A 24,048-nucleotide genomic window follows, 5' to 3' on the forward strand; every position below is an offset into this window, starting at 1 on the left:
GCACAGTGGTGAAATGCTCAGGTACTAATCAAAAGGTGAACAGTTCAAACCTACCAGCCAACCTGTAGGACGAAGATATGGCAGTCTGCTGCCTTGGAAGCCCTATAGAGCAGTTCTATTCTGTCCTATAGGGTCACTATGACTAGGAACAGACTCGACGGCAACAAGTATGTGGCTTAAAATAACAGTTTATTGTGTCAGAGGTCTAGAGGCTAGGAGTCTGAATTCACAGTGTCGGCAGGGCCACGCTCTCTCAAAAAGCTTTGGGCAAGATCCTTCCTTGTTTCTTCCAGCTTCTGGTGGCCCTGGGCATTTCTTAGCTTGTGGCACATCACTCTAACCTCTGTTTCCATCTTCACTCGGCCATCTTCCCTCTGGGTCTCTTCCAGTCATATTGGATTAGGGGCCATTCTCATAACCTCGTCTTAACTAATTTCATCTGCAATGACCCTATTTCCAGATGAGGTCACATTCCCAGGTATGGGGTTAGGACTTCAACATACCTTTTTGGGGGACCCAGTTCAACCCATAAGAGCCACACAATTGGGAAGTGGATTAGAACCCAGACTTCCTGACTTTTCTGCTAGTTGTTTATTTAAAAATACTTATTGAGCACTTACATGTGGAAGATGTTAGGGATGTAGACACAGTACCTGCTGGTGCTCTGTAGGAATCTAGATAATGGAGAGCCTGGCAGTAGAGATAAGGCTTATGGGTGTGGACTCAGGTGACATGTGCGTGTCCCCCAACTCCACCAAGACTACCTAGTTCTATGGGCTTATTGAAGTCACTTCAACTCTCTGAGCCTTGGTTTCATCATACATAAAGTGAGGACTATGATCCCTGCTATAATGGAGAGCTTTAAAGATTTTAAAAGGGCTCTTGGTAAAAATGAGTTAGTTTAATGAACTTTGATAAATTTGATCAAAACTCCTGGAAAAAAGGGGAAATCACCCTGTGATCTGATATTATCTGAAAGTTAGTATCTTTTACTAGTAGAAGGAGCCCTGGCGGTGCAACAGTTAAGCTCTCAGCTGCAAACCGAAAGGTTGGTGGTTCAAACCCACCTAGCAGCTCTGCAGGAGAAAGACCTAGTGATCTGCTTCCATAAAGATTACAGCCAAAAAAAAACCCTATGGGGCAGTTCTACTCTGTCACATGGGGTAGCCATGAGTTAAAATTGACTGGACTGCACCTAACAACAACAACTAGCAGAAGACTTCAGGGTCTTCCAAGAGAAAATATTCTTAGTTTTATCTTTGGAATCATCACCAATTTGACTGGCAAGTGAGGGATTCCAGCATCCTCCTCCTCGAGGATCAGAGCTGTGCATTAATTAAATTTGCTGGGCTGTCTGGTCATTTAGCTCCAACCAGAAGAATCTTGGGGGACAAAAAGAACTGGACCATTCTGGACAGGCACGTCACTGGCAGAAGCAAATGTCCCAAGTCACAACCATAAATCGCCTCCTAATTAGGAAATAATATGCCCCCAAATGGAGTTACATGGATGTAGAGGCACCTCACAAATTGCCGGTTAAATTCATAGCAGCAGTGGGACTTAGTGCTACTTGAGTTAATGGAAAATATGTTGGAAACAGCTCATCGTCACTGATCCAACACAGGGAAAGTCTGGGTCATGAGAAGACTCAGAAAGAAGGCTCAGAAGACAGGAAATGAGGCAAGAGAGAGGGGTGTAGTGGACTATAGGAGTGTGGGACATGGAGGCCTCCTTCCTCTACCCCACATCATTCAGTGATCTGGGACAAGTCACTTCCCTCTCTGTGTCTCAGTCTCCTCAACTGTAGAATGAGAGTACATAAAAATAGCATTGTAACCTCTCTTACAAAGGAGGGCGGCAGCGATTCAGTGGTTGAATTCTTACCTTCCACGTGAGAGACGCAGATTTGATTCCCAGCCAATACGCCTTATGTGCAGCCACCAGCCATCTGTCAGTGGACGCTTGTGTGTTGCTATGATGCTGAACAGATTTCTGCAGAGCTTCCAGAGTATGATGACTAGGAAGAAAGGCCTGGCAATCCAATTCTGAAAATCAGCCAATGATAACCCTATGGATCACAATGGTCCGATCTGCAACCTATCATAGGGGTGGTTCAGGACCAGGTGGCATTTCCTTCCATTGTGTGTGGGGTCACCACGAGTTGGAGGCCAACTCAATGGCAGCTAACAACCACAACCACCACCTCTTCACGGGGTAGTTTCGAATGACAACACAGAATGGCAGGCACATGGTAGTTGCTTATCATGTTTTGCTGATGCCAACAATCCCTCATATCTTACAGATTGATTATTTTGGGGCTGAATAACTGTCTTCTTATTCATGATGATGTCTGTTTCACGACATAAATGATATATTATTCCCTTGGTATATATGCAGGATGTGGTTTAGAGTGTGGTGTGCCTAGAAAGATACTCAGACTTGAGCTTTCATATCATTAGACAGATTTGATAATATGACATTTGCAAAAGTAGTTCAGACTGACACATAGTAAGTGTTATGGATTGAATTGTGTCCCCCCAAAATGTGTGTCAACTTGGCTAGGCCATGATTCCCAGTATTGCATGATTGTCCACCATTTTGTCATCTGATGGGATTTTCCTATGTGTTGTAATCCTCCCTCTATGATGTTAATGAGGTGGGATTAGTGGCAGTTATGTTAATGAGGCAAGACTCAATCTACAAGATTAGGTTGTATCTTAAACCAATCTCTTTTGAGATGTAAAAGAGAGAAGGAGCAGAGAGAGATGGGGACCTCATGCCACCAAGAAACAAAAGCTAGGAGAATAGTGTGTCCTTTGGATTCAGGGTCCCTGAGCTGAGAAGCTCCTTGACCAGAGAAGATTGACGACGCAGACGTTTCCTCAGGGTGGACAGAGACAGAAAGCCTTCTCCTGGAGCTGGCACCCTGAATTTGGGCTTCTAACCTCCCAGACTGAGAGAGAATAAGTTTCTCTTTGCTAAGGCTGTCCACTTGTGGTATTTCTGTTATAGTAGCACTAGATAACTAAGACAGGAAGCGCTCAAGAAATGCTGATTTCCTTTACCCATCTCAATGCCTCATAACAGATTTCATCATGAAATCTTGGTTGCCAAGAGCTGTGAGAACTTAAGGACCTTCCCTTTCTCTCAGCCTTAGCTTCCTCATCTACAAAGTAAGGGGATAGAATCTGTTAGTGTTTGGGTCAGGTAGAAAAGTAAGTAAGGGGGCTCCAGGATACCATGGATCTCCCTGGTATTTACTAGCCTCTGTAAGATCATCCAATTCTGAGAAGGCTTGAGGTACATACAGAAAAGAAGGTTGCTTCTGAACATGGAGATATCTTCAGACCTATGCACTGTTTGCACCTGACTACTAGCCTAAAGCTTGGTGGTTCAAACCCACCTGGTAGCACTGCAGAAGAAAGGCCTGGCAATCTGCTTCCACAAAGATCATAGCCAAGGAAGCCCTATGGAGCCCAGTTCTGCTCTGTCACATGGGGTCACCTTGAGTCCAAATCAACTTGATGGCAACGAGTTTGGTTTTTATTTTTTTTTATGCATGAGGAATAGCCTACATTTCTCTAAGGACCACATTGCATGATTCTTGCCCTTGGCTGGGTTGTTACCCACCTGAGCTTGGCTCTCCATGATCTTCTTGCACATCAGCTTTTCAGGCAGCTACAGCTCTGCCCCAGGCAAAATTGACTGGATCAACTCTTTCCATGGGTGGAAGCCTCCTGCCATCCAGTGTGAGGAGCAATCTGCTCTAGTCCTGCTTTCACCACTGCCACAGTGGCAGTGCTCCATTGGAAACTCTCTCCTCCAGGGTATCCTTTCACCATCTTCTTAGATCAGACTGAGGGAATGGCCTCCTGGAGGGACTCAGGGCTTCCTCTGCCTCAGGGGAAGCAGAAGGAAACCACTCATCTCTTCAGATTACAGCAGCTGTGATTTCCTCCCAGAAGGCCATGGGGCTTGACAGCCATGTTGGAACACCTGGAGAAGAGTGTTCCAGGCTTACTCAATTGGGAGAAGGTTGCATCCTAGATCAGGCCCTACCTGGCAAAGCATGTATTAGAAGCCACCACAATTTCAAAAGTTCTTCAGTGACCACTAGACTGTAATCTCCCAAAGAGCAAGGCCTTATACAGAGTAGGTACATGTTGTATATGTGGATTTTGAGGGAGTGAGTGACTTGGTTGTTCTCCAAGTCCTGTGGTGATGCAGAGAGCTTGGAGAGTTGCAGCTGCCAGAGTCTGCTACCATGGCCTTGTATTCGACTTTCTCAGCTCTGTTACTACTTTATTGTGGCCCCATGAACACTTTGGCATATAATTAGGAAAACTGAAGAGCTTAGGGGAATATTGAAGAGATTAAAGAGAGGAGAAGGCTATTTTTAATTCCCCAGTGATAATATTCCCTCATCCACCACTATGTGGGTCTGTGCTTCTGAGAGAAAACGTCCACATTGCCACAAGAAATGTGTCCCAGGATTGAGATGGGATGAAAATGGAGCCCAGGAGCTACTTATTCTAATCAAAGGCATCCTTCCATTTACCAACCTTTATGCATCCATCATACTTTTATTTAGCCACACACTTATCTATAAATGAATTTACCCTTTCCTTCTAGGTATCCATCCATCCAACACTCATCCATCTGTCCAACCAGCCATTTTTTCATCCATGAACTATTATGTATTCATCCATCAATCCATCCATCAATAAATCTATCCACTGATCCATTGATCCATCCATCGATCCATCCATCGATCCACCCGCCCACCCACCCACCCATCCATCCACCCACCACCCACCCACCCATCCATCCATCCATCCATCCATCCATCCATCCATCCATCCATCCATCCATCCATCCATCCATCCATTTATTCATCCATTCAAACAATATTTACTGAATATCTACCATTATAATGGAAAAGTTTTGAAGACTTATGAGCAGGTAAGTCATATGATCTAATTCATGGTTTTCAAAGATTACCCTGGCTATGCCTGGAGAAAGGATAGGCATGTAGGCAAGAGCAGAAGCAGGTGGACCAGTTAGAAAGTGATTTCAGTACAAATGGGAGGTGATGGATGGTGGTCATAGTGGCAACAGTGATGAGAAGTAGATGGGTCCTGAATGTATTTTGAAGGTCATGCAGACAGGCTGGAAGCGAGGGAAAAAGAGGAGGAAAAAAGGACTGCTAGATGTTTGGCCTGGGCAATCCAGTCAACAGCCTTAGCATTTCCTGAGATGAGAAACAGGGGGGAGGGACAGATTTTGGCTGTGGTGAGGAAAGCCAAAATACTTTTTAAAGATATGTTGAGTTTTGGATGTCTTTAAGATCTCTAAGTGGAAATGATTGGAGAAAATATTGAACTTGTCAAGGATTTCATTTTACTTGGATCCACAATCAACATCCATGGAAGCAACAGTCAGGAAATCAAACGATGTACTGCATTGGGCAAACCTGCTGCAAAAGACCCCTTTAAAGTGTTAAAAAGCAAGAATGTCACCTTGAGGACTAAGGTGCGCCTGACCCAAGCCATGGTATTTGCAATCGCCTCATACGCCTGTGAAAGCTGGACAGTGAATAAGGAAGACTGAAGAAAAATTGATGCCTCTGAATTAAAGTATTGGCAAAACATATTGAATATACCATTGACTGCCAGAAGAATGACCCAGATCAGTCTTGGAAGAAGTACTGCCAGAATGCTCCTTAGAAACTAGGATGATGAGGCTTTTGTCTCATGTTCTTTGGACATGTCATCAGGAGGGACCAATCCCTAGAGAAGGACATCATGCTTGATAAAGTAGAGGGTCTGTGCAAAAGAGGAAGACCCTCAACGAGATGGATTGACACAGGGGCTGCAACAATGGGCTCAAACATAGCAACAACTGTGAGGATGGTGCAGGACCAGGCAGTGTTTCGTTCTGTTGTACGTGAGTGAGGTCACTGAGTCGGAACTGAATCAACACACCTAACAACAACAACAAGTGGAAATGTAAAATATAGAGATGGATATGTGAGTCCAGAGCTCATAGGGGAGGTTGGACCCGAACATAAAAATTTGGGGGTAATCAATGCAAGACATGGCAGTTAAAGTCACAGGAGTGGATGAGGTGTAGGTAGAAGAGTGAGGTAAACCAAGAACTGATCCTATCTGCCTATCTATCTATCGTCCACCCACCAGCCATCCACTCTTCCATCTAGCTAGCCTTCTACCCATCCAAAAATGTTTAGTAAATGCCCCCTTTGTGTCAGATGCTAGGCTGGGTGCAAGGACTCAAAGATGAAAAATTATGATTCCTGCTCTGGAAAAGGCCACATTCTAACAAACAAATGAAAGAACAGTTGCTGTCAAATCAATTTTGACTCATAGTGGTCCCATGTGTGTCAGAGTAGAACTGCGCTCCATAGATATTTCAATGGCTAGTCTTTCAGAAATAGATCGCCAGGCCTTTCTTCTGAGGTGCCCCCTGGTTAGACTCAAATCACTGAACTTTCAGTTAGCAGCCAAGCATGTTAACTGTTTGCACCACCCAGGGGCTCTACTCAGGACACATAAAATATATGGTAAAGCTTATGACATTATTTAATGGGAGTATATACAGGAGGCTATGGATTATGGAGAAGGGAACGGTTAACTCTGCTGCTGTTGAGGGGGAGCTTGGACAGACTCAAAAGAGGTTTCTGTTTAGGACAGACCACAGAAGAGGGTTAGAGTGTATGAGGAGACAAGGGGAGGACTAGCATTCCAGGAAGACAGAACAACATTAGAGAAGACGTGGACGCATGAGAGCTCACAATGTATTTGGAGAGGAGCAGAAAGACTTTTGGTGCAAATATAGCACAAGGAATGTGTTAGGAGGAGTTCCTGGCTGGTGCAAATGGTTAACACACTTAGTTGCTACCAGAAAGGTTGGAAGTTTAAGTCCTTTCAGAGGCGCCTTGGAAGAAAGGCTTGGTGATCGACTTTCAAAAAATCAGCCATTGAAAACCCCATGGAGCACAGCTCTACTCTGAAACACATGGGATCATCATGAGTTGGAATCAACTCAGCGGCAAGTGGTACGTGGTAGGAAGGGATGTGGAAGCATTGGAGAGACTTTGTGGGCTGGGGTTCAGGAAGCCGGGCTTTTCCTGAGGGTGGTGAGGACGGCTAGATAGCTGAAAGTTTCAAGCAAAGGGGAGATGGAGCTGACATGGCTGGGAGTGAGCGGTTAGCAGTATCACTTGCGCACCCATATGGAGAATGACCTGGAAATGAGGGTCAATCTGGCAGGAGTAGGAACTGCACAGGAAGAGCCAGGCAAGGTAGAGTGGCCATGCTTGTGGCTGAGATGAGAAATCCCGAAGCCAAGCTGTGGGCTCTCCCCAATCCTATGTTTCTCTCAACCCTCCCCTAGGGCACAAAGGGGGTAAATCAAAGTCTTCACCTTTGTACAAATACTAAGCCTACTACAAACATCAGTGAAGCCCACAACAGCAGTAACAACAATGACAACAACAAAGACCACAACGCCATATCTCATTTTCGTATCAATTGGCAGAAATTATCTTTATTAGAAAAATGAAATTTTCCTGTATTTACATTTTTACATGATAGGACTGGGCACTTTTGTTGTCTCGGGAGTTATGTACATTTCAGTTTGCACACACATTTCTAACCCCATTCCTTAAAACAATTGATAACACATTGAACAGAAAGAAAAGACATACAAGAGGACAGCCATAGTATATACTTCCTCTATCATAGAAAGGTGTTAAGTAAACGTGTAATTTTGTAGCTATGCTTGGAAATATCTAATACAGTTATTAGCACTTCTTCATGCAGTGGACTGAAACATGACAGGTACAAATTGCCACAGGTGGTAAGTGAAACATCTATTCCCAAATGAAAACCACTGAGCAGAGCACAGCTTGCTTTGGGCTCCACCATGTAAGAGATCAAGCCAGTTCCAATGTGGGTTTTGAACAGTGTTTCAATGTAGCTGTGAATAGTAACCCTCTACATTTAGAGCTCAACTCCATCAACCCTGGGTTAAAAATGGGCTCAGTGTGGATCTTTAAAGTCGTTTAATTCAATTACTTTCTTGTAGACAATGACCAGCTCGTGTACTATGCAGTAAGTCTTATAACAAGAGTGAAAAATGGATAGTTTACCCTCTTTTTCTGTCTGAGAGGCCACTGTCTGTGACTTTTATGATCAACTTCTTGTTCAAATCACCAATTAACTCAGCTATGTCTTTCCAAATTTTCAGCTTGAAATATATATATTATATATAAACATATATGCACAAACATTCTAGTGTGATATAAACTAGAGTGAATTCTATTGACTAAATAATTTGGCGAGTATACGCTTTTAAATTTGTTTGAGCAGAGGAATGAACAAAATTAAGAGTTCAAAACTCATAAAGAAATCTTTGGGGACCTTTAGGCTTGGAAGGCATCTGACCCACATCTAAGTATGTAATTAGCTGTATATTTTACTGAATTTTCAGTGAAGATGTTATTCTTGACCTTATTCATTGTTTGAAAAATAATTAGGCAATTGATATTCTTTCCCTGTGAAATATTTGGGGAATACAGATGTTTTAAGTGTCACTGTCATCTTCCCAAATCCATCAGAATTTTCAAAGAAGTCACCTGGATTGGACTTTACACACTGGTCTGGATCTTCCATTTCTAAGCTGAACATTTCTGCAATGGTCATAGCCCAGAGCTATGTCCACAAATCTAATAAACTTGAGTTTTTTTTTTTTTTTTAAATAAAACAGATTTAAAAATCAATACTGTTCATTCACTTGAATTAGCTTGACTGAGAATAGAAATGATTCAATAAGCCTTAGATGGCTAATGTAAAAACTTCAATTGAATGCAAAAGGCTATAATTGTTTTTCATGGAAAACCGACAATGTTTTTACATTTCTGGACCTTCACTATTTGCTCAGCTATCAATAGTCTTTGATTTGAGCCCTTTAAAAGCTTGAAACAGCAAAATGTCAGATCAATGAGAAGCATTTAAAATGCCAAAGACAAACTTGTGTTTGCTAGAGAACAATTAACCTTATTAATTTAAAAGGCAGCTGTGGTATTGGCTATGTGTTATGTTAATATTCTTTTGAAGGCTCATCTTAAATCCTTCCCAGAGGTGTATGAGAGAATGAACTGGAAGAGGTTATGGCCCCGGGTTACCACTAATGAGGAATGTTCTAGAATTTTGCCTTGTTTGTTTCCTGCAGGCTGCTGACACCTTATTTGAGGAAGTTAATCTGAGGAATGGTTCCATTTTAAACAATTTGGTCTGGCTCCCTGGAGAGCCGTGTCCTTTGAAATACAGTTCCAGAGAAGAAATGCTACCGGCCAAATTGCTCTTTTGAGAGTGCTCCGCTTTCTGCATAGCTCAACAGCCTGGGAGAATGTTGTCGTGTGTGTGCACTCAACAACAGAGTCTCAAAATGGTTATTAAATAATAATAACCCTTCTGTCTTAAGAGACTTCGGCTGTCAGCTTGGAAGATGTAGAAGGTTAGAGAATTTCTCAGAGACTATCACAAAGGTGCTTATATTAGATTAACGGACCCTTCAAAGGGTTAATTCATAGAGCTTCCCAGAAAACCATTCTCTGAAGTCCCAACTTAACTTCCTCATCTATAAAATGGGTGTAATGGGCCCCCTAGCACAGTAAATATAAATGCCAGCAGAGGTAAATGTGGATGGAACACGGTAGGTGCTTAGAATATGGGCGGGGGGGCGGGGGGCGATGCAAGGAAGGCGTCTGGGCTCAGTGGCATTGCCCGCTGAATGCATCAGTGCTACATGACTTTGGGCCCCCAGAAAGCCTCACAGAAATATTCCAATCAAACACTCTTTGATGGGACAAACTGCACAAACATTCAATGGTTCCAGTTTTCCTGATGCCAGAGACCAGGAAAGTCTCTCTTAGGCAGTTGGGAAAAAACAGACCATGAAGGAAAACAATAAAAAAACAGCCTAATAGCTGGCCTGCAGTCCTGATTGCTCAAAGCACCGGATCGTTTCTGCAAAAACTCCATTACCCACCCCTGTCACACCTCCAAACCTCCTTCTGTCTGCTCGGCAAAGATAACCAAACAGAGAGATGAAATAAGAGGAAAAAAAAAAAAAAGAGGAAGGTCACTTGCAAATAGCATGACCTTGTTGAAAATGGGCCACCACGTTTGGGAGCACTTTAATAGAGGGCCACTGGGCAGAGCGTGTGTGTGTGTGTGTGTGTGTGGCCGCACACATGGGAGGGCATACGATTTGCATCCGTTTAGTGAAGTTAACCCTGATTAGGAAGGGGGTATTTAAAATTAGGCACATGCTAAGTAGAGAAAATGACTGTCCCCCAAGACCAAGACGAGTAAATGCTGAGTGCAAGCACGTGGAGGGGAAACACAGTGTTCAAGTCTCTGAACAGACCGTGAATCCAGGTGAGATCCCTGGGGAGTCTCGACACCCCGAAACCAGATAATGAGGGGCAAGACTCAAACTTCCTCACCACAGTGGTTGACACTCAAGAGAGAGCCCTGGGGACAGACCTCTCTCTGACTCCTATTCTGTCCTCCCTGGAGGAGACCAGGCACTGCGAGAATATGTCTGGCTTTAGGGCTTTATGAAGAAATACTTGTTGCTGATGAGGCCGAGAACAACCTGAGCCTCAGTTTCCTTATCTGTAAAATGGGAGCAATCATACCCGAAGGTAATTTTGAGGGTCACATATGCCAGTCAGGGGCCGACTTGATGGCAACTAACAACAACAGAATATAGCAAACAACGTAGATGTATTTTGACATTTCCAATTCAGGTGCTGACCCATGGCATGTATTTGGGATAAGAGGGAATCTTATATTCCAGTAACGCACAGAATGAGTTGGACAGAGGGGAAAGGCCCTTCTCCACACTCCTCTGTACTTCCTGAAATCCACCTCGATCCCTTTTGCAATCTCCTTGCCCCATTTTCTCTCTAAAGAACCTGACAAGCTCTCTTTTCCCAGCCATCACAGGAGGCACTTGGGACTCAACAAAGAATTCTCCCCAACTCAATTCCCTGATACATTCATACCCTGGATTCTCAAAAGTGCTCTTCATGAGTCAAAAACAAAATCAAACAAAAGCTTCAAGGAAACAGTCTTTTTTCAGCAAGACCTATTTTTCCTAATCCTTTGAGAATGTTTTCCAACCTTTCCTTGAAGCACATTTCCTAAAGCGGATCTGGGAGGAGGCATGAATTTGGCAAGGGTTGGAAAACAGATTGGAGCCAGATTACAAAGATGGAGAAGGGTGAGTTCGGCTACCTGTTTAGCTGCTCCTGGGTTTCCTAAGTACCTCTTGGAAATGTAAAATGATCAATGGAGATTTCCAGGAGCACAAACTATATCTGGGGGAAGAGTGTGATTTTCAGTTTGATCATGGAATCAGAAAAATTTTATTTCCTGGTAACTATTTATCATGTCTAGTTTTCACTGTCTTTGCATCGCAAGGGTCCTTGGTTACCTCTTTTATTAGAGAAAACTGAATTTCTAGACTATAAGCTACTTATGGGAAGAGGCTGTATATTCTATTCCCTTTGCATCCTCCCCAATCCTGAACTGTTCTTAAAAGGAGACGAGACACTCAGTCAACTCCTATCCAGCTGATCAGCTGTACCTCGTTCATCTTTGGAACGTGGCAAATGGAATATTATTTCAATAATCACTGCCAGTTTTCATCTTTGGATTAAGGGTTTAAATGATATCTCTTGTTGATTCTTCCCAGGGAAAAGGTCCCTGAAAAACGTTTTCCCTCTTCCAGTGCTCTGAGCCAAGGAGTGAGAGGGAGTTTAAAGAAAAACCAAATTCAAAGAGGGGCTCTTGGGTCTCTCTGCAGGGCAAGAGGTAAAGAAAGCCAGGTCAGTCTGTGGGGTCCTCTGGTTCTAATGGCAGAGTCCCTAGGGGGCATCCTTCTGACAGGAACCTAGAGACCAGTCAGCCTCGTAACGAGAACTCAGCCAGGACTTGGAGCCTCAAGTCCTGGGTTCTAGTCCTGGCTCCGATACTCTTAAACTTGACAGTCTTCGACAAATTACTTTGCCTTTGGAGACCGCACTGTCTCATCTCCCTCTTCTCCTACCTCCTACCCTTCAAACCTTGGTGAAGTTCTGTAAGTACTGTTTTTCTAAGACCCTTCTGGGCAGGCACCTTAGCTGACACTGTACTAAGAGTGCTTCTGGTGCAGAAAGAAGACAGGCTAAGGATGAGGGAGAGGATGGGGAGCTTCGATAACAAATACGCCCTTCGATAGATTTACAGAAATCACACTTGTCCATATTTGTTTTCAGAAGCAAATGAGAGAAGAGTACATTCCACACCCTCCGCCCCCGGTTGTTTTTTTTTTTAAAGAAGGTGCCAAGGACACTAACACCCAACTCTCAATTGGACTCTGTCACCCTCCCTAGAACTGAGACTGAAAAAAATACATAGTGCTGTCTTTATGCATACAGCATCCCATCAAAATAAGCAGAATGGGTTTTCCATGTATTACTACCATCATCACTGTTTAATTTTTAACATAAACTTTACAATATGTACAATTCTATCTGGATAATACACTTAAGTGTGGATTGTAGAAATCAAGCATGTATATTATATACATGTATACACAAGCATTTGTATTCACAGGATAAGTGCATTTGATCATCTCTGCTCTATATCAAGTGGCAAGCTGACCTCATCTGATACAATTGGAAAAGAACACAGTACGACGTAGAGGAATTCTATGGAAAAGAGCAACCGCATACTTGGAGAACTTTCCAAGTACACACCCCATATAACCTCTCATAAGCACGTTCAACCCTGTTTACTAAAAGAAGATGGGGTATCTGGAAAAGTCTAATTTTGTCTCAAATAAAAACAAGCACTGCTTTTGGAAAGAAAATTGCCTTTTAGATAGAACCCTTAACTGATATTAAATATCAACCAACTGATTTAGCTTCCACCTACTCGGTGTTTTTTTTTTTTTAATTCTCTTTCTTGAAGTCCAATTATGTCTACCATAGCCATGGTAACACAAACAGGCTCCATTTCAGAAACAACTCATGTCCCCCTTTTAAGGGATCATGCACAACAGCTTTGCACAAAGAAACAGTATAGGACTGTCCATAACGTGAACGAATACATTGAGCTCCTCCAAAACACATTTCGGTTTCTCAAATTAGTATTTATTTAGGTCTTAAACTGCAAGGGATTCCAGTGCAAGGTATTTATTATATGACAACTGATTATTAAAGCTGCACTTTTTAGGTTTAAAGGAGATAAATTTTTAATCACCATTTAATTAACACCAACTTTTCTTTTCTTTTTTCCTTTTCATTAGCAATTCTATTTGCAAAGAATTCAGGGCATTTGTCATTTCCTGAGAAGGCTGTGGAATATTAAATACACATCAGTGGTAGACATATCAAACAGGATAAGCAATGTGTGACTGCGTGGTGGCCACGGATTTTTGACCAGCTAAGTGCCTTGGCCAGCATCCCATTTAAGTGAAACTACTTCATCTGTAAACAAGGTGTAATTTTTTTCTCCCCAGAAAATAAGCAAGAATTGATTTGACTGATTTTGCTGCAATGGATGAATTTTAATGTTTTCACTGGAAAAGCTAAGTATTAAGACTTCACAGGTACCATTTGAAAGACAGACGAGAAAACCAAGAATAATCCATGAGACATCTCGTCATGCTGGTGGCAAAAGAACGCGACAAGATTTGCACGAGGAAAGAAGAGTGATGAATGGTGAGACTATGATCCCAATGCTTCCCACCTCTCATGAAGGTGTCATTGGTGGAAAACAGACCCACTGGGAACTTGCCTTCTCAGAATATCGAAACCAGAAGTGGCCTGAGAACCTACAGGTGCAATGGTGATGAGAACTATTTTCCAGGAACCCAAAAGATTCCTGGAGTCCCTGAGTGTTGCCAACAGTTAACATGCTGAGCTGATAACCAAAAGGTTGAAGGTTCGAGTTCACCCAGAGGCATCGTGGAAGAAAGTCCTGACAATCTACTTCTAAAAAATCAGCCAATGAAAACCCTATGTAGCACAGTTCTACTCTGATACCCATAGGGTTGCCATGAGTTGGAGCTGATGGGATAGCAACTGGCTAAAGGATTCCCAGAGCAGAACTGATGCCCTAGAAGACTTTTCCCTTGCATGCAATGTACAGAAACCTGACCATCTGCAATCAGTTGTACCTATCAAAGAATAACCTGTTTGGGTCCTTCCCAAGTGGGGAAAACCATTGCGAGTTAATAAAAAATCATTATGCATGCCAGCTCTGACTTGAATCAGGAGAAGCTTGGGTACAAATTTGGGTTCAGAGATTCTTGTTCTTGGGTATCAACAAATCTAAGGCCTCAAAGCTGGCTATGTCATAAGAACTCTCTTTAATGGATCCATTGTTGGGAATTTGCTATTTAATTCTCATCACCTAGCACACTGCCGGTGCTATTTACTGTTGAACACTATGTTCTTGACATTCTTTTCCCAAAGAACTGAGCTGACTTGGATTACCTTTGAATAGCTGTACATGATTTCCTTTCACATGGAAATTGACCATCTGATCCAATGGTTGATTTTATTATACCTGGGGTCATAACATGACTATTTATAGCCAATGACTTTATGGAGGAAGGGAATCATGCATTTCTTATACAGCTTCCAATTTCTGATTATTTCTTTTGAACAGCGCTCTGAATGTTAAAAGAGGCACACACTTTCTCACTATCTTATTGTTGGTTCTTCCAAAAGCCACACTTCCAGTTTCTTTATCCAGAGAAGTATGGGGCTAATAGCAGAGATAATGTTGTTATTAGGAGGAGGCTTTTTGGTTTATAGAATCAACCCAAGGATAATTTGCACTCTCCCTGGAGATCCCTGTGGGTTCTGAAGACAACAGAGGAAGGCAGGAACCCTCTCTGGATTGATAACATGCCGCTGCTCTGTTTATTTTGGGGGAAACTTAATTCATTTCCTGTGAAGACATGCCAGTCTTGTGATGGAATAGAGGTGATCCTGGCTGGGAAAGACAGTTCTGGAAGGCAATGGGAGGGCAAAGGCAGAAAGCTCTAAAGGACTATTCATTCTGTAACAGGTATCCCTGGGGCGCAAAAATTGGGGTGACTGCTCCAGGTCCTTCAATCTGGGCACCTCCACTGTTGGGACCTGAGGCAGCCAAGAAGCAATATTCAAGAAACAAAATGCAGTTTTCAAGGACATTTGTCACTGGCACCTAGGCAGCATCTTCTACCTTTTGACCTCCAAGATGATGGGAAGGCTATCTTACCCACGGCCTCCCTATGCCTCTCTACCACTGGCTCTGAAATTTACTGTAGCCACTTTTCATCTGGACAGAAATATTGTAGATTGGGTACATTTTTAAGAAGCCCTGGTTGTACAGTGGTTAAGCACTTAGCTGCTAACCGAAAGGTTGGCAGTTCGAACTCACAGACGCTCTCAGAAGGAAGATGTGGCAGTCTACTTCTGTAAAGATTACAGCCTTGGAAGCCCTATAGGGCACTTCTACTCTGTCCTATACGATTGCTGTGAGTTGGCATTGACTCAATGGCAATGGGTTTGGTTCGGGTTTGGGTGCACGTTCCCAAAGATGGAGTCATCCAAAGAGTCCTCGAGCTGTAAGAGGATGGTTGCTACCGCCCTCTCATTGACAGAAAAACACTACCCACAGAACAGAACATGCTGTGGGGGAAAAGAAAGGATAACTCTTCAAATTGCCCCTTTGCCCGCTTTGCCATGAGCCTCAAAGCAAACTGGAGAAGGAAACCAAGAAAACAGCAGGCTAGTTGACATTACCTTTGGGTTCTACAGCATGTCACCAAGGAAGAATAAAGTCCTCTCTAAAACCAGATGGCTCATTTCCCCAAAAATTTCAGGGACATCAACGTTATTAAAAGAAGCCCTGGTGGAGCAATGGTTAAGTGCTCAGCTGCCAACTAAAAGGTTAGTGGCTCAAACCCACCCAGAGTGGTTCCTCAGGAGAAAGGCCTAGTGATCTGATCCTGTAAAGATTAAAAAAACCTAGGAAATCCTATGGGGCAGTTCTACTCTGTCACATGGGGTCGCTAAGAGTTGGAATCAACGGTAACTAACGACAACATAAAAACTGTTTTTAAAATGCAAAATTGATAGATTAGAACTATATGAAATGTTTACTTAATATTGTTTATGGGCTTTAGACTATTTTAACGCTTGAACTAGAAAATCCAGGTCTGATAAAGTGTCATCACATAACAAACCTGATGCTGTCGAGTCAATTTTGACCCCTGGTGAGCCCAAGTGTGTCAGAGCAGAACTGTGCTCCATAACATAAAAAATACCCCCTTTTCACACTCTGCATGTGCCAGGCACTGTGCTAGGATCTTTCCGTGCATAAAGATTTCCCCTCTGCCCACAGCTTTTCTCTTCTTATGGATATCGTTTCATAGCGTATATGCATGGGTTTCAGTAGAATTAAAATAGGGCCATGTAGGTGACTCAGAAATGACAAATGCTTGCGGAACTCTTTGCATACCTCTGTTGGTGCTATTGGTACAGTCGCCTCTATGAGAGCAAATATTTCAAAGGAGAGAAACCACTGGCCCCACTGAAGCCAGTCCACAATTGGAAGGACGCTCAGGGGAAAGGCATGAGTGCTTCCTGTGTTTTGGAGGCTTCTGATTGGAGGAGGTCGGGGTGGAAACTGCATTTGGGACCTTAAGGAAGACACACGAAAGCCGTGCTATCCTTCGGCAGACAGACAGCATCGTGCTTCCTACAGATTACAGTGTACATACAGCTGTTGGTGCCTGCTGCCACATGACTGACGGCTCCGGAAACAGCAACACACAGTTAATTAGACACCACCATGGCTGCTCGGAGACTAAGTGAGTGATGGTTACTCTGGGAGGGAAGGGGTAACAGATACTATACAACCCTGAGTCATCACCAGAAGGGGAGATGCAAACTTACTTACACAGGAGTCTTCGGGATAATCTACAACGGCCACTGTCAGAGATAGAAGATCCACACAGATATAGACGACAAGAATGTGCTAGTTTACGCAGCTGTGAAAAAGACCATTGAAGCTGAGGGTGAGATCCGAGTCCGTGAAACACACACACCGCCATCCAAAGACAATCTCGTCGCTCTTCACCTGAGGGTCCCTCTGGCCTTGTCCTCCAGATAGGTCTTGGGGATAGACTCTAATGAAAGGAGCGTGGTTACCGCTAATGCACTGATTGGCTAGTCTTTGGGGAGCCTGGAGTTCTGGGGTTGGCCAGGGCTGTGATGAAAGGCTTAACAATAAAGCTGAAACTGTTACAAGGCAAACTTCCTAATCTCTTGCGCATGTCAATCTCGCTACAGTGCAGATGCAATCTTAACTGTTTTATTTTTGTCAGTGTCAGGTTTACATGCATACCATATTGCTTATTCCGTAGTAGAGAAACTGCTAGGCGTTTCTGATGAGGAAATTACAGGGTGGACTGATCTTAATGGAATTTGGAGTATAGGAAATGGTAACATCACCATCGACATCCCATGTATCATTATTGCCAAAGTACCTAGTGGGTTTGTCCGGGAGACTTGCCCCCACCTTGTTTTGGGTTGAGAATTTGCCTATCCTGTATCTGCTGTGCTCAGCACACAACTGACAAGATTTTTTGAGTGGAAGACTATGGCATGGAGCCATGTGCAAAGGAGCCAAAAAACAAAACAAACGAACAAACAAAAAAACTCCCTAAGTCCGTTTCTTCTTTCCAGGGCACTACTGGACATCCAACTTTTACCCTCCAGGACGTTGGCAATTGTTTATGTTTCCCTATAGATAAAACATAAATGGAAGATTTTAAACATCAGATTCAATACTAGGCATTTTCTTGTACACGCGTCTATTGCTGCAGGAATTTAAAACCCTGGGGGTAGAGTACATATTATTCTTATTTGCAGCATAAGGCATAACATGCTCCGGAATATACACATCACTGTGGCCCCGACTGTCCCTGGAACAGTACGACGCCGTTGACCTCAAGGACGACCGAAGGTAGCTGTCATTCATTGCCTGGGAGGGCAGCGAGTGTTTGTAAGGGTCCGAGGGGCATCTCCCAATGACTAAACGTGGGTCATCCCCACGCGAGTGGAGGAACGGGTTGTCGGAGGAGTGGTCTGGCAAGAGAGACTTGCTTCTTTTGCTATCCTCCAGACCCTGGGGGAAAAGGGAGCTTTTATTCCCTAAGAGTTTGCTGGATGGGACGCTAAACAGGCTGCCATACAAATTTCCCTCCAGGAACCGTTCCCGGTCCTTGAGGCTTATGCTCCGGGAGGGCCTGCTGAGATCTAGCTCCCTGGGCTTGTCCAGGATGTTATCGTAGGAATGCTGGCGGCTAATCCTTAGCTTGTTCTTCTGGAATTGGAGGGCATTGTTCTGTGCCCAGTCCTGCTGGTAGACATCCTCCTGGATGTCTGGGTTACCTGTCTCCTGGAGCATCTGGTCTTCATCGATGTCGTAGAGATTCCCCATCCGCAGGCAGGCATCACACTTAAATGGGGACCTTGTGGTGAAATGGCCCGAGTAGGTGGGCAGGTTGGAGAGGCAGCTCCTGCAGTGCGTGGAGTTCTGCCGGTACCGGTCACTCCCCTCACTGCAAGGGGAGCTCTTGTCTTTCAAGGTGAAGTGCTTGGAGTAGAGTTTATACTGGTCGTTGTTGGGGGGCCCATCCTCATTGTGCAGGGGGTTTCTGCCCATCAGCAGTGTGGCATCCCCCTTGCGGAAGCTCTCCTTGTCGTCCTGGTAGGCCTCTGGGAAGTCCACGTTCTCGGGAAGGGCCACGTTTTCAATGAACTGGGGAGGATCTAAGTGGAAACTGGGCTCCTTCTCCCCATCAATGGTATAGATCTTGTCCCTGGGGGAGCTCGCTTTGGTTTTCACGTAGCTGCGGTCTACTTCGCTGCAGTCCTTGGGGTATTTGGAGGCCAATGACCTTTTGAAGTTGTCCTTGGTCTTGTGGTTTTTATCGTTGTCAGTTTCCCTGTGGCATGTGGCCCGACTGGAAGTTTCTGAAATGTCTGAGTGGGCCACCTCTTCTGGAAGGTACCTGGAGCTCTTTAGGGAATGGGTTCTATTCTCTACTGTCCCCTCCTCCCTCTGGGAGACTGGGTTCTGGGTCAGTGAATCTTGGCGGAGAGACTCCATGGATTTCTTCCAAAGCTGCCGGGGTCTGGAGTTTCCTTTGGATTCTGTGCTTACGGCCACCTCCACCGTGTTGGGGTTGGACTCATTGAGGGTAAGAGGGTGCTGTCCCTGGAACACATAGTTATTGAGGTTATCCTTGTGCCTGTTGGCCACAAATGTATGGAGTTCATTCATGTTGTCCCCAAAAATGCTGTCTTTTCCCTGGAAGGACCTGTTGTCTGAGTACATCAAGTTCCCCTTATCAGAAACCATGTCCATGATAAGGGACCCTCTTTGGATGAAGTCGGCAGCTCTCTTGGGGGAATCCATTCTTGAGGAGTTCATGTTAGACACGTTGGAAACGTTTTTGGCTGACCGGAGGAGTTTTAACATGTTGCTCTGGGAGCCGGTCAGACTGAAGTCTGGTGACTTCTTCTTTTCTTCAATGTGCACTCCGTGAATACAGCTGTAAATGCCCTGTGGGGGAGTGAACAGAAGATACCATCAGCAGCAGCAGTGGGCATGAAACCACCTCACACCTGAGCTTTACCTGCAAAAGTGAGACTTTTACTTCTTTTAAGAGCCCTGGAAAGTAGTGAAATCCAGTCTGAATCCTGATTAATGTGTCTCGAACCTATGAGACCATTGGCAGAGCAGTGGACTTACGTCTGTGGCTCATGATTATCTGACATCCTTGCAAATAGTCAGTCATTGTGTTTGAGAAAAGACAGAAACTCATGCTTATACAAGTGTTTCAGAGTCTCTGAGCTGTCAGGTAAGGATATGAAATCGACCCTCCCAACACCCACGCCACCAATCCATGCTTTCATTAAAGTTTCCCAGCGTCATCTTTACAGTTTGGATACCAGAGAGTTAACTATTGACAATCCAACATTACTAAGTCAGAATTAATTCAGGAACTACCCCAACCCATGTGGTAAAGTTATCAGTCAAGGCATGTGATCCAACCACGCCAATCTGAAAATCCTTTCCCCCTGGAAACATTGATTAGTCTGAAGGGAGGCATGAATTCCATGGATGACCAGACTTTTTTTTTTTTGGAGGGATAGATATGGATGCTGGAATAGAAGGAATCGTTGCAGGGAACAAGTTTTGTCACCATGTGGGGACACTAGCCTGAGAGTGAAGCCACCGCAGAGAAAAGCAGAGCCAAAGGGGTGGAGAGAGACATGGTTTGAATCCCTGGAGTGATCCTCTTGGACTTTTCACTTACCCATCGCAATATATTCTTTGCATGTTTGTTTGTTCAACATAATTAAAATTGGGTCTCAGTTACCAGGAAGAGTACAGAGTCCTGATGACACAGTGGTGGCACCTTTAACTCCATCCAGGTACTGAATGGCTTACAGACACTCGTGTGGTTCAAACATAAGCATCTTCCTCTTCAGGTGTCTTGCTCCCCTTCCCCTCCCCAATCTTCTTCCTATCTAAAAAGCAACTGTTTGCTTTCCTTTTACTTAAAGTGTTTAGCACAACTTGAAGAATGTAATCAATGTCACTGAATTGTACACGCAGAAATTGTTGAGTTGACGTATGTTTTCACCACAATAAAAAAAGGAAAAAAAAAAATAATAATTTTTTTTTTTTACAAAAGTGATCTGTTTAAGTGTGCTCAAGAGAAGAGCTCTTGATTTATCCTACATAAGCAAGCCAAAGAGGATCAGCCACACTGGGACTTGTGGCCTCCTCCCTTTGTCCCCACCCCCACCCCAGCAATTGGCTATGTCCCAAAAGGAAAAAATCTGGTAAAGGCTGCAGGATTCAGCCTGATCCCTCAGGACCGACAGTGAGCCAACCCAAGATGGGGTTTGTGAAGTGGACACCGCTGCTGCTGACTTTGGCATAAACTGGGTGGAAAGTACGTGTGATGTGGGGTGAACTGTGAACTCTGGTAATGGTGGCTCCATCAGTCCCCCATGGCGGGACAAGCTTTAACCTGCAGGGGTGCTCATGGAACTGCGACAGTGTCAACCCATTTGCACTGATGCCTTTTTCCTACAATTTTCAAAAGGCTGTCTCCATGCCAGCCACCAAGGGATGGTAAACAGAGAAGCCCACAGACGTGAGTTTGAGCATTTCTTTTCTCTGGCCTTCTCAACCCCAGGTCGTGTGAGTAAGGCTCTCTTGAGGCCCAGGGATCTGGCTTCATGCCTTTTTACACCTTCCTGCGTCTGTCTCTTTAGTCACCTTCTCTCATCCTGGGGGTTGGCTGTTCTCCCTGCCACACAGTGATGGCTTCTCACTACCAGCAGTGGCACTAGGACTGCTGGCACATCCAGACTATGTGCCTGGAGATTATACCAATGTGCCATGTATCTCCGAGCTTCCTAACCTTTCATGCTAACCCATGCTCCTCTACCCAATTTAGTACTCCAATAATTATACTCTGACCTGCAGGGACTCGAGGGAGCCCTCGTGGTGCAATGGTTAAACACTCAGCTGCTAACCAAAAGGTTGGTGGTCCGAACCCACCCTGTGGCCTTCCAAGAGAAAGAACTGGTGATGTGCTCCCGTAAAGATTAAACCCCCAAACCAAACCTGCCGCCACTGAGTTGATTCTGACTCATATCAGCCCTACAGAACAGAGCAGACCTGCCCCGTAGGGTTTCCAAGGCTGAGATCTTTACAGAAGCAGACTGCCACATTTTTCTCCCTTGGAGCGGCTGATGGGTTTGAACCGCTGACCTTTTGGTTAGTAGCCGAGGGCTTAACCACTGCACCACCAGGGCTCTTCTCGTAAAGATTAACCAAACTAAAACCAAACCCAGTGCTGTCAAGTCGATTCCGACTCATAGTGACCCTATAGAACAGAGTAGAACTGCCCCATAGAGTTTCCAAGGAGCGCCTGGCGGGTTCAAACTGCCAGGTTAGCAGCCATAGCACTTAACCACTATGCCATCAGGGTTTCCCCGTAAAGATTACAGCCTAGAAAACCCTACAGGAGGCAGTTCTACTCTGTCACATGGAGTTGCTATGAGTCAGAATTGACTCAATGGTGCCCAACAACAACAGAAGGGCTCTGCCACTCTGGGTAAAAGCAATCTGAGTCAATAAAGTTTGTGGCTTTTCTTTCTGTGGTTAATATATGAAAGTAGTAGTTAAAAAAATGTTTTTCTCTAAATTTTCCATTTTATTCTAATGAGCTCCCTTCTTCACTCCCTGAGGATTCTGGGAACTGGCCCCACCCCTGTGGCCTCAGAGCACTGTACCTGCCTGTGGAGAGGAGCTGGCCCTCTCTTTGGAGAAGGCCTGAGGAGCAGTGGGGGAGCCAAGTTCCCCTTCAGGAGATGGGGTGGGGGGTGGCTGCTCACTGCTGCTCTCAGCCCTGGTTTCCGTGGGACGAACAGGACACAGCTAAGGCAGTTAGTTCCCAGGTACTAGGTCTGCCTGGTGAAGCCACTGAAAGAAGTCACAGTGACAGGTTCAGCCTGTGTCCAGGCTTGGTGACAGCATTCTCCAGCTGAGCTGGCCACCTTCTAGATGGGCAGTTGCATATCACAGAAGAATGGGAAGAGTCAGGGCTCTGGAATGCACCGGCTCTGAGTCCCAGTGGTAACGGGGAGAGCCTGGCTCCTGTGAAATCCATTATTAGCTCTGTGGCCTTGTACAAAGCACTGTGTTTTGTGAGCCTTGATTTCCACATCTGTAAAATGGGAATCATACTCACCTAAGGTGGTACGAGGACAAGATATAACAGTGCAAAAAAATAAAATAAAAATAAAAAGCACCTGGCTTGTAGGTACTCAGTAAATGTGAAGGAGCCCTGGTGGCACAACAGTTAAATGCTTGGCTACTATCCGAAAGGTTGGCAGTTCGAACCCACCAGCCGCTCCACAGGAAAAGATGTGGCAATCTGCTTCCATAAAGTTTACAGCCTTGGAAGCCCTATGGGGCAGTTCTACTCTGTCCTGTGGGGTCGCTCTGAGTTGGAATCGTCTCGATGGCACACGACACCAGCACAACAATAAACGTGAGCTGGACAAGCTGCTGATCACAACAAACATGATCCCAGCCGGCCCTTCTTTGTGGTCACCTCACCTCTCCCCTTTGACAGCAGCGTGAGCACGCAGCACCTATTTTGTGAAGCTTCAAGAACCCTGCGTCCTTTTACCACTGAAGATTTGTTCTGGAAAGGCACACTGGCTTCCTGGTTAGACAAACAGCCCAAATCCTGCTTCAGGAGCCACATCTCTGAGCGAGAGTTTCTGTCTTCCCTGCAGAGCTCCCCCTTTCTATTATTCATAGATTCTGGCTACATCGCGCAGGTTGTGGAAATAAGACGGCCACTCGGCGCCATAGTGGACCCAGAGGTCAGATAAACCCAGCACTGATGACTCAACATGTGGCTCCAGACAGTTTGCTTGGTGCCCCCAAAGGGCGTCTGGTTTCTCAGAACATTCCCAATGCGGTGTAGGCTCTACTGTGCCCCTGGGTCCCTTGGAGCTGGGGCCTGATTCCAAAAATGTCTGACTCCTACTGGTCCCAGTTGTTGGCTAGCCAGAAGCTTCTCTTTTATTCTGTCTCCAAGCTCTCCTCATCTGCTCTCCTGGGAAGGCTGCCACGGTTTCCATCTCCCAGGCTGTTGGCTCTGCTATGTCTTCCATCTCTCACGCTTCAGGAGACAACCGAGGCAGTTCCTTTTGCTGGTGGCAGTGAATACATTTTTTTCTAAATGGGCATGAACGCGTTTTGGAGAGAAGACAAGAGTGAAGAGCAGCCCACAGACAGGAGGATGCATTTTTGTGAGTCTTAAAACACAAAAGCCAAAGTCCTGCGAGAAGCTTGGTTCTAATGCTAA

This window comes from Loxodonta africana, chromosome 12, assembly GCF_030014295.1.
Source record: "Loxodonta africana isolate mLoxAfr1 chromosome 12, mLoxAfr1.hap2, whole genome shotgun sequence".
Classification (NCBI taxonomy): domain Eukaryota; kingdom Metazoa; phylum Chordata; class Mammalia; order Proboscidea; family Elephantidae; genus Loxodonta; species Loxodonta africana.